The sequence below is a fragment of the Lutzomyia longipalpis genome, chromosome 1 (assembly GCF_024334085.1).
Source record: "Lutzomyia longipalpis isolate SR_M1_2022 chromosome 1, ASM2433408v1".
NCBI lineage: Eukaryota > Metazoa > Arthropoda > Insecta > Diptera > Psychodidae > Lutzomyia > Lutzomyia longipalpis.
Window position 1 is genome coordinate 10,457,468 of NC_074707.1, and position 12,938 is coordinate 10,470,405.

The following is a 12,938-nucleotide window of genomic DNA, read 5'->3' on the forward strand; positions in this document are numbered from 1 at the left end:
ATCTCAGGGGCTGAATCTGGGAAATTGATGACAATTTTTTCCTTTTACTAAAATAAAATAAAATAAAATAAAATAAAATAAAATAAAATAAAATAAAATAAAATAAAATAAAATAAAATAAAATAAAATAAAATAAAATAAAATAAAATAAAATAAAATAAAATAAAATAAAATAAAATAAAATAAAATAAAATAAAATAAAATAAAATAAAATAAAATAAAATAAAATAAAATAAAATAAAATAAAATAAAATAAAATAAAATAAAATAAAATAAAATAAAATAACATAGAATAAAATAAAACAAAATAAAATAAAATAAAATAAAATAAAATAAAATAAAATAAAATAAAATAAAATAAAATAAAATAAAATAAAATAAAATAAAATAAAATAATATAAAATAAAATAAAATAAAATAAAATAAAATAAAATAAAATAAAATAAAATAAAATAAAATAAAATAAAATAAAATAAAATAAAATAACATAAAATAACATAAAATAAAATAAAATAAAATAAAATAAAATAACATAAAATAAAATAAAATAAAATAAAATAAAATAAAATAAAATAAAATAAAATAAAATAAAATAAAATAAAATAAAATAAAATAAAATAAAATAAAATAAAATAAAATAAAATAAAATAAAATAAAATAAAATAAAATAAAATAAAATAAAATAAAATAAAATAAAATAAAATAAAATAAAATAAAATAAAATAAAATAAAATAAAATGAAGTCCTAGTTTAAAATTTTTCATTAATTTATTTATTTTTACTTTACATTTGAGAGTAAAAAAACTGATTGACAGTATTTTGAAAGAGTCTGAAAAGATTCAACATTCTTGGGGGATTTATTTCAGTGAATCGATTATTTAGGCTTTTGAAAGGCCCAGAACTATAATCCGGGAAAAAAACTTTCAGCTCCAAAAAAATTCAGAGCATTTTCCGGAAGTTTTTCTGTTGAAAACTGAAAATTTTAGAACGCAATACTGCGAAACTTTACTGTAAATTAAAACTACAAACTCTCAGCCCCTCACTATTGGCACATTCACAAAATAGACGAAATAATTATGTACCTACCTGCGACTCGCTTCAGCTATTCTTGTACAACCCACCGTTTTGTACAGAAACAAATAAAAAAGTAATGAAAGATGCAAATTTTCTTCGAGTACATGCAAAATAGATTTCAGTAGCTCGGCACTAGACACTTTTCTTGTGTATATGTTGAGATCCTTTTCACCTTTCACATTGCATTTGAAGTGTATTTGCCCCCAAGTAATTAGCTATATACATCGTGTTTCTATAATGTTTCGAGGGTGGCGCACATACAATAAGGGGTTTGGGGGTGATTTTGATCTTCAAAGAGGTGGAAGTGTGGGTTTGCTTTTTTTGTGCTGACATTCATTTTCACGTACACACAGGAGAAAATCGCCGCTGTTTCGTTTGAAGCACCGCCACAACAAAAAAGTGGCGTCAGGGTTGAAAATAGAGTATTGTTTGCACAAAGGCTGACATAAAATTCTGGATAATGTTTTTTTGTTGGGTGAATGAAAAATCAGCGAAGGAAATATTTTGAGGCTTTCGTGCTATTCGATGCACGAGCCACATGAGATGGTAATTGAATGGGTAGGTGTGGGGTGGGTGTTTTTTCCATGGAAAAATAAGTCAAAAAACTATGTCACCCTTTGAGAGAAAAGTTGATATATTAACGCGGGAGAAATGCCAAAGTCTCACAGAGTTGGTGAGCTATAAATTTAGTTGGGAAAATGAAGTGGAGTATATTTTTGCCATTTCATCGCTGCCACAGGGAGTCAAATGTAATTTATATTTGCTAGTCTACCTCATAAAGTTGTGCATTTTTGTTCCATGTCGGAAACCACTTTCCGTCGTCGCGTCTATTTCCCACTGATTTCAAGCCAAATTGAATTAATTTCACAAAATGAGATTTGATTGTATTTTCTGCTGAAAATGTGATTTTTTCTCCTGTGGGGTTTATACCTACATGTAATGTACCTATAGCTATATGCATTGTTGTGATGCTAATGAGAAATTCTGCAACTTTCACATAGACGGGAATTTCGCCTGAATTGAAAGGGCGTGGCTGAAAATCACATCGGCATATTGCAATTTTAAGGGGGCTGGTGTGTGATTCCCTTTCGCAGAAGAGGGCTGGCTCGAGGACAAATTGAATTTGAGTAGCTTCCGGCGGGAAGATGTGTCTGGTACATTCTGGGTATGGCCAGTACCTGGGTGAGAAAGCTCAATCTCATCCGCTATTTGTCACATTCAGGCAGCTGAGGGTGGTTTTGGTTTGGTATGCGTTATATAGCGGAGGACTGGGAAGTTCGCGCGTCCCTTTCTCGGCAGGAAACACTCAATTTTGCCCTCATTGACGCAAACAGGGTGTGCAATAACATGCAAAATACAATTAAAATATTTCCCCTTCTCAATACCTCTTCTCCGGCTCATTTTCAAGTGCTAAACGAACTCAATTGCTCCGTGCAGTGCATAATTTTGCATAATAAATATCCTTGTATTTTTTTCCTCTTCATACTCTCTCGGAGATTTATTTCTTCAGCTCTATTTATCGAGGGTAAACACGGGGAAATTAATGCGCTTAATAAAAATTCATGTCGTTCATGCGTTCACCATGGCAGAATGGGGCGCACCGGATATCGCAAAGCAAAAGGCATCTCTTAGCCTTTTGAATAAATTCACCTCATTCCCCCCCTGCTTTTCCCAACCTCGCGGAATAATAAGGAAAGCAAAAAGAAACTCCTCGCAAAATGTGCCACTCATGTCAAAAGTCTCGCAAAGGGGGTGAAATGGTGTGAACCACTAAATAGTTAACGTTTAAGAAATTGCCGGTAATTGCACGATGGCATTTCGAATTACAAATTTTACCGGACGGTGTGAGTGCAGGTAAACTACCCCCCATCCCCCGAGGTGTGAAAGCGTGTCTGGAGAACTTCCGACGACTTGTGGGGTTGCCATTTTGGTCGTCTTTACGCTCAATTGAGATGAAAGATCCATTTTATTTGAGATTGTTCTCAAAATCCCATCTCTTTGGTTTTCAATTTACTCCTTTGCCACAAATTCAACGCCACAAGTATTTGAGCATAGCAACCACTGAAGAGTACTCACGTGGCACATTTAGAAGTAATCTAGTTGATTGGTAATTGAATTAATTAAAGACAAATAATTATATATAAATTCGTTGTAGCTTCGTTCCCATTTTATTACTCAAAGGAACTTTCTTAAAGACTTTAAGAAAATTATTTGATTATTTTTTTTTTATTTTCGGGAAGTTTAATTTTAAAATTCTAAAGTTCTAAAGTTCTAAATTTTAAAGTTCTTAAATTCATCTTTTAATCGAATTATTTGAAAATGTTATGAAATTAAATACTTCTTTATGCTATTTCTACGTACACTGTAATTCAAAATTTTAGTAAACTGCTACTAAAGTCTGTAGTAATGGAACATTTACTAAAATCTCGATTTTGTGAAGAGGGGAAGAAAATGACGCTGAATGTTGTGGACAGTACATAAAATTGCTTAACTCTACTGAACACATTGTCTTTTTGTTTTTTAACAAAACGCGGTTAAAAAATACATTCAATTTTTCAAAAAATAAATGATGTTATATGTTAATGATAATGATGTTATTAAAAGTTCAATAATTTATCTCGCAAAATACAGGGTGGCCAGGAAATTAGGGCATGATTTTAACCGCGAATAACTTTCGATTGGATTGAGATATCTGAAAACTTCTGTCGCCATAAGGTGCGTAAACTCAGAAAGTTTTACTTGCTTTTTATTTCAAGTCGATATCCTAAAAATTGTAGCCGCTACAGTAAAAAACAGATTGATGTAGTTTTAAAATCTGTATTTTTTTTAACAAAATATTTTCCAAATGTAAATTAAAATTTAAATATACCTGTCTATGTAATTATTATGAATATTATAAAAAATGTAATATGAATTAAAATGAAATAAAAAAAAGATTTTTTTTATGAAAATTAAATTTTTAAATTGCTTTGTCATAAAAACCGGATTTCCAGTTGGCATAGCTAAGCTTTAGTAATCCAAGAATTTATAATTAATAGTTATGCTCACTAAAACATCTACTGACATAGCATAAAGACGTAAAGCATTATAACAGACATAGCTAAATTTCCTGTTTACCGTACGAAAATTTTTCGTTTTGGGCAACTACTAAAATTTTATTAAATATTTCTTTACTAAGGTCCAGTCAGTGTCAGTTTTAGTAATGAGAATTAAAATTTGAATTACGGTGTACTCTAACTTAACAAAGAAAAGTTTCTTAATGTAAAAAAAAAGGTTAAAAAAATCTCACAACGTAATTTCCTATCAAATTCAAAAGCTTCACTGTGAGATGACATTGTTTTTAGAAAGTAATTTACCTAAGAAGGTAACATTGCATTCTTGTAAAATATTCAACAGGCTCTCGGGGGTGTAATTGTCATTGTATTGTTACGTGAGGCACCAAAGTCCCAACGGTTCCTGTTGGATGTGAGAAGTGGGGATCGGCGATAAAAGAGCGCACCATGCAAAACGGTGCCTCTTTGTGCCAAGTGAGAGTGCCGAGTACACAATTGCCGTGCCGTGTGTGCCACTGCGGGGGCTGTGGAAGCGCCCCCGTGCTTTGTGCACCTGGAAGAGGACCCTATTCCTTCCCCCCCCGACGCCCCCAATGCGTCTGTCCGCCGTGGAGATGCCTCAAACTCCCGGCGTCTACGAGGCACAGTTGCGACGTCCCCACCGACGCCTTTCGCACAACCTCCGGACGTCCCATTCTGCCACCGAGTGATGGAAGCGCCCCCGTGCGACCTGGCACTCCCCACGGAGATGCGTCGCCTGGCCACCAGCTCTCCTGGCCCGACTTTGGAGCATTTCTACTGGCCACTGACAACGCCCGGATGCGCCCGCGTGGTATTCGAGGGTTACGTCCCCTCGACGCCCCATAGACGCCACGCTGAAGGATAGGGAGCCCTCCTACCTCATGTGGAGGCCCCAGTGAAGCCCTGCCAGTCACGCACGCACGTAAGTCGCCTCTCAGTAATTTACGCCCTTCCGGCATTTGGCGAGTGAGACGGCGCGATTAGAGAGAATTTGAATGGAATGACCGTTGGACAGTGCCTGCCAAATAAATGTGGACGCAATGAAATAAATGTGTTGTGCTTTCACCCCGAATGTCCTGATTCGTCCTGACGGTGCCCCAATCTTGTAACAGTATTGTATACACCGGTATATATGTGAAAATTAATTTGATGGCGAATTCCATCAAAATTCATCTTGATCACGTTTTCTCCCGGGCGGTGATGGTGAAATTGAATTTTGGTGCCAAACCATTAGCCCCTTTGGGGTTGGCATGGCTCACACACACGTCTTATTCCCAAATGTTTTGCATGTGAAATGTGGCAGACATCATTTCTCATCGTTCAAGTCATTTTCATTTGGCATAAATGATTGCGAAACTTTCCGCTACTGCCTCGCAGTCGTGCTCGATCACCGTGGAAATGGATGAGACGTGGGGAGCACACCTCAAAGACTGAATCGATTCTCGTCACAACCCCCTTTTGCAGTAGAAGAAACCCCCCTAGCCCTCCCTCCGCCCCCAATCAAGGGATGGTTTTGACTTCTAGCTGACTGACTCATCCTTTAGTTTTCCCAGGTTGCCCCTTCAGAGTTTTGCTCATATAGCGACATTGCCTGGGAATATTGTGTGTCTGTGTACCCGAAGTATTGAGCGCAGAAATATAACCCTGAAATATGGTCTTTCATGCCACTTTACATTGAGATGGGGCGACTTTCGAGTGTCAATAAATCATCTGCAAGAGTAAATAATTCAGAAGGTCGATGCTGTTTCATTTCCATGCCATTTCAACAAGAAACTTCTCTCCCCCAGTTTGTTTTTCTCCTCTTCGGCGCGTGCTATATAACCCATGGTCTCTCTCTCTCTCTCACCCAAGTGAGGGTGTGAAAATTCGTTGCGTCATTGAATTGTGATCCCTTCTTATCGTTCACAGCCCACACCCTTCATTCACAAACCTCTAAATCCCCTTTACATTGAGCCTGCTTTGAGAACCAGATGAGGGATAGTCGAAAAGTCCTTCACAGCGTGACTATTGGACTTTGAAGATACTTTTGAGCCAAAAACTAAAAAAAAAACTTTTTCTTACACAACTCGCCTTTTCTTTTATACACACCCAACTTACCCAAAACTTTCTTGGCCTCATTTGAATTTTGAATGAAAGTTTATATAGGGATATTATATTGGGGAATGGGGTTACTGTGAAATTTATAAGGTAAAGTTAAAGATTCTCTTTGGTTTTTATTAAATTTTAATTTTCTACAGTGCGATGTATTACGAAGCTGTGGTAGTGTCTTGATGATTTATATACTGATTATTTTTTAGTATATTAAAAAATTGTTTTTTAATTTACAAAAGATTTTTTTTGTAGATGAACGTATAATTCTTTCAATTTCTTATTGATTTTGAGAATAAGAGAAAAATGATTTTATTTAAAGAATCTAACACAATTTAAAAAGTTTTCTAGTTCTATTTCAGTTTATTTATCATTCATATTTTAGTCTTACAAGATATTTAAGACACATTCGATTAATTCTATCGATTTTACCTAAAAATAAGATGAGGAATTTCCCTAAACATATGTAGGGGAGAACGGGGCTAATAAAGTCACTTAAGGGTTTGGAAAAAGCCTAAAATATCATATTTGTTAGCTAGATAGAACAAAATGGTCTGAGAAAGAGTTGTAGGGCGGTAAATTTCCTAATGAAATGAGCTATACATTTTGCTTTATCTATTCGGGAAATATGATATTTTAAGCTTTTTCTAAATCCTTAAGTGACTTTTTTAACCCCGGTCTCCCCTATATATTAAATTTTTAATTCATTTCAATGTAATAATATTTATTTATTTATTCATTAATATTTTTTTTTACAAAATTCAAAAAAATCAAATCCGTCTAGAATATCTTGTGAGGTTTCCTTGTCAGAGTACGGCGAACGATTAACCCCTCGGCGGGATCCCTCTTAATCATCCAGCATAGTCCTCTCTGTGAAGGGTTAAACCCGTCTGGGAGGAGAATTTCCTCGCCGTAGGATGCATGCCAAGAAAGGACACTAAGTGGTATGGGAATGAATTAATAGAGAGATTTCAGCGATACCCCTGGGACTCTTTTCTAACCATCCTCTTCCTCTTTGTCCTTGGGCAAAGAAATCTACCCCGTAGTGCTGGCGTGGGGGGGGGTGTGGAATTTGGGTTGGGAGAACCATTGTAAATCACATGAGTAAATGAATATTTGCATGGGTGGCATTATTAGATTATGCCAGTGAGGAGCAACACGGTCAACATGAGGCAAAGTTGGTGGATTGTGTACGAGGCAGACGATGTCGAGGGTGGTTCAAATTGCTCATATCGCACGCATTACAGGGTCGTTTTTATGTAAATCCTTGTGTGTATGGAGAGGCCTCCTGGAGGCGTCGATGATATTAATTCAAATTGCACAATGGCAAGTGCCTCTCCCGGAAGCAATAAGTGACTCAATATTTCATATCTCCTCCAAATCTATAAGCCATTTGTGCACTCTGGCGCTGTATTTTGTGTCCCATCGGTGGGGGTGTCTTCAGCAGATTTTCCAGCACACACACACACACTCACCAGGGGTTAGGGTATATAAAGTGTAAGGAGATGGGGGATGCTTGTGGCAGAGAGATCTCATCACGATGGTACTTTTGTGATGCTCGAAAGAGTGCTGGGGGATGACTATAGAGAGATGGTAAATCGCTTTGGTGTGCAGATAAATATTGTGATTTAGGAGTCACCAATATATTCAGCATTCAATCAAACGAACGGACCGTTCTTTGGTCGTTGCGCCTCAACGACTTCTCCGCAGATAAATGACCAAGTGGTCGAAGAGAAATCGTCTATTTGCGTGCTCGACGACGTGAATGTGGAGACTTTCGGGCCACCCCACAGTGACTTAATGCAGCAACTTCGTCGATATTTATTGTCGCTCATTTTAGCAGTCTCTATGTCTGGAATTCAAGATGTTTCTCCGGGAGGAATTCCAACTGTCGAATTTACTTCGACACGCCACGCTAAGACGATACAATATCTCGGTGCGGAATTCATTGACCCGGAAGGAAAAGTCTGCTGGATTTTCATCGCAATGCTGTATTATCACCATTCTCTCGTTGCCCACCCACTCTCCCCTGCTAATCGCCAACAAATGCAGACGAAATTCCTCCAGAGAGCTCAGAGAAAATGTCTGTGAGAGGATTTCAAATGTCTGACTGTTTCAACATTTATATACATACCTACGTCCTACATATTTATATTTATTCAATTATATGTAGGGGAGAGCGGGGTTAAAAAAGTCACTTAAGGGTTTAGAAAAGGCTCAAAATATCATATTTCCCAAATAGAAAAAGCGAAATGTATAGCACATTTCTTTAGGAAATTTACTGCCCTACAACCCTTTCTAAGATCATTTTGTTCTATCTAGCTAGGAAATATGATATTTTAGGCTTTTTCCAAACCCTTAAGTGACTTAATTAGCCCCGCTCTCTTCTATGTATATAGCTATTAAAATAAGAATATTAACACTTGGAGGATCGAGGTTTCTAACCTCAAAACTTTGACCTTGATTTTTTCTCAAAAGAAAATGTTTTTCCAAGTTTTCTTTCGGTGAACTTGAAGTAATTGAACTTCTCTACATAGAGATGTAGCATTTATCGCGAAATATTAAGTAGATTTTAATTCTGTGGTGCTTGAAAAAAGTCAAATTGGCCACTTTGTCCAGCAAAATCCTCCAAGAGTTAAGGAAATTAATAGTGAGTGAAATTCAGTTTTAGTTTTTATTTAATTGAAACTTTCAGTATTCACTTTAAGCTGATATTATCCTTTTATAATTTCATTTGAAACTTTCAGTATTTTTCAACTGATATTGGGCTCTAATAAGCGACCAAGAAACTCCTTGAAATCTTGGGTACTGAAATTTCTAGATTTCAAGCGAATTTCAAGGGTTTCTTGGACGTTGAATAAGGCTCATTATCCTTTTATAATTTCATGGGAAAACTATATATTAATCATTTTTCAATCATTCTTTTAAAATATGAAAATTTGAAAAATTTTGGAAATAAAGTGATAACATTATCCATTGCAGGAAAAGCTATGATTTTTTTTTTAAAAGCAACCCTTAAATGCCAAAAGGATTATTTTTTTAATTTTGAATGTTCTTTTGTTTTCATCTGCAGAATTTTATTGAATTTTATTTCCCAACAACAGAAAAAAATATATTTAACAGAATTTTTTAAGGAAATTTTATAATTTTTAGAGAAAATCCTGGAGAAAATCTAAACATAATAATTCTTCCTTTTTGTAATTGAGGTGAAAAAGGATATTGGAATTTGCAGTTAAATGTTACTTTGGGTAATACATTACAATCTCCTAATGTGGATTACTTTCCAAAAACCCAAACCAAAATTATGCACCACACAGTGGCAGATGGGCTGTGTAAACAGAATTCAATGGGCAGTTGTTGGGTAATATTTATGAATTTTAACGATAAATTAAAAATGACCCAACGGACCGAAACTATTTTAACCAAAATATTTGTGTATTTCCTCATTTAAATGGTGGGGCTCCATGTAGTGCGCGGGATTGAGTCATTCACCGCAACATATGCACAATTTCCCCCAATATATACATATCGATGTGTGCGTATAATATATGTATATAGACTGTATTTTGAAAATTAATTTTATCGTAATTCTACCGGAAATGGGTTATTGGACACTTGGGCAGTATAAATACATTTCCATTGTCCATCGCAATACATTCAGGTCAGAGGGCAGCATTGCACGACAGGGGGTGTGTATGCTCATTGCATCACATATATTGGGAAAATTTTCACTAAACACACTCACACTCATTTACATGCATTTTCATTGGACTTTAGGGGATAATTTTTCAAATATTGACAATGCATATGGACAATTTATATTTTCATTTCCACTCGAACACCCAATTAAGTAACCAATTGTACAAATATACATGGAAATTTCATTAGTTTGCATACAAACCTGTCCTTTTGCCATACAATTCAACATGGATGGATGTACCTTATTGAGATGAAGGAAGTACCCTTTAGCCATTTTAGTGGCTTCCACAGTAAAAACAGTGTGCTCCACCCCCGCACCACCATAACTCTTACACCATAATCCCATTTCCTGTGAACTTTACCTCAAGCTTCCTCTCTCATAGAAGCGCCTCCTCCATGCCCATGAATTAAATTATAATTGTCTGGTGGCTCCATATTGGGGGTAATCCATCTCCATACACAGGGGTTGCCATTTTGTTGGGCAGGGGGGGGTTGTGAAACAGCAATTGGGCATTTCGTGTTAACGATGGAAAATGCGTGTCTACCCTCACACCCCTCGCACAATGGCTTTTCTCCGCCACCCTCCCGCATTGACTTTTACAACCTCAAGCTCGCGCATATAATTTCGTATTATTATTTGTCGCCTCTGCAGTTAATTTTCCTTAATGCTATTTACACATTCGTCACGTGGAAACTAATTACTGTGTTTATATCATCTTTATTGGCTGACAATGGGGGTGGGGGTACATTTTATTCCTCGCTGAAAATGATCATTTTGCATATACTAAATTTTTGGTGTTTTTTGGATGTATTTTGGCAAAAATTATTTTTTTGGTTTACGTTTATTAGTTTTTTTTGGAAAATTATTGAGATTATGTGGGTGGGATAATTTTGTGTTAATTTAACAGGACTGTTAACCCTTTTTGGTGCACGATAAAATGAATTTTTCGGTAAAATACGAGCTGAACTTTAACCTAAAGATTTTCTTATGAGCCCATTTACTTTCTTTCTAATAAAAATGGAAAACTTCCGGAAAAATTTACTTATATATATAGATTAAACATTAGTTTATTCATTATTAGTTCTGACTAAAATAAAAATATTTCTTCGAGCGGAAAAATAAATAAATTCCTAGAATTATCTAGACGAAGCAAGAGCTTTTTTCTCATTAAATATTTAAACACTTCATTAAAAATTCATTGAATTTTCACAAAACTTTCTCGATGCAAAAATGTTTTCTCGCGACAAAATAGTTTTGTTTGAGTGATTAACATTTTGACACATTTGTAGGTATTCTATTAATAAAATATTTATCAGCAAAATTGTTATGTTTTGTGCTACACACGAGTATATGGAGTATTATGTGAAGTACTCTCTAAAGTACTTGTTTTTAGTAAACTTTTGCATGCTGTTTAGGCGCTAGAGAAATTTATCGTGTCAAAAAGTTCCATTGAAATTCATCCACAAGGGAATGTCACTTTTAGTGGTTAAATGGAATTATATACATTTACAGGGTGTTTCGAGGAAAAATGTATATTGAGAAAAAAAAAACAAACCAAAGTCACACAGTAGCTATAAAAAAAATTATAGAGGATGCTGTTTAAACAGATGTGGAGTGATTTTATCATTATTGAAAGTATTTTTCTGCAATATTTACCGCATCAGTGTTAAAAACGGTCCAAAAATTGAATGACAAAAAAGCTCAATTAAGTGAATTGTCATATCCGTATGCAGTTTTCGTGTAATTTAGGTATATTGCATAAAAACGAAATTTTATGAACTGACAAATTGATTTCATTTGAGATATTGTTTGTTTGCAATTTTTATTATTTTTTTGGAGTCTTTTACGTGTTATTTTTTTTAACTGCAATATGGTTATTTTCATTACAATTTTCCATAGAAATATGAATATTCGACGTCGTCAAAGGACCGAACTTTTTTTTTGTATTTCCCAACCTAACGAATTGCATTGCGAAATTTATTTTCAAATTAATATTCAATTTCAACCCTCTCATTCACATATTCAGCTATAAATTGCATTATTGTGAGAAATATTCATTGAATGGGTGAAATATTTACGGCATTGTTATTAATTATGATTAAGCTTCAATAATGGTGTATACATATTTCAGAAAGCTTTTCGCTGAATCACTAATTCATAGACATGTTTGGCGAATAAGCGGAAATTATTTAATATTGAAGTTTTGTTCCCTGAGGTTTTACTTGGAATCCATACATAGGTGTTCATGTTACATAGCTTAGTTATTATTTACATAAAGTTTAATGCAATAATGATCTGCAAAAACAATTCCTATTAAAAAAATACATCCATAAATTTTTTTTCAAATTACCGCCAGAGTTATGAAAATGCGGAGAAGTCAATTCAGAAGTAAACACACTTTCTAGTTCACCCCTAAGTAATTTCATTTCACTCCCCTCCAAGTCTACAAATAAAATGACTTCTCTTTAATTAATGACTCCCGACAACTTCTTGTGTATTATGTTTCTTTTTTTTCTAAAAGAGAAATATACGTCGAGTTTTTTTTTCATGTGCTTCGTTGTAATGTTCACCATTCCCTGAAGCATTCCCGTCATTCGCCTCAAAATAAATAGTCATTAACATTTTTCCGCATATCCCGGCAAACACTTGTTGGCGCATCCCTCAAGTATAGCTGCGGAGCATTTATCTTATGTACAAAAGCCACCACGATGAGGCGTATTCAACATGTTTCTCATACATAAAATATTCCTCTAGACTCTCAGTGACATGACAGTTATCGCAAACGCAATGTGTCGCTTCTAAGGGATGGAAAATTGTCCCTCTGTCGCGGTTTTTGGATGCTCTCCTGTGGAAAAAAAGACCCCCGATGACGAGGATAATATGCGGAAGAGAAAAGGAGGAAACGTTGATGCTCAACTTTAGAGAAATTGATGACAGGAGAATTCCCCGAAAAGATCCTCGTGCGCTTTTGAATGATAGAGATATAAAATCCTTCCCTGAGA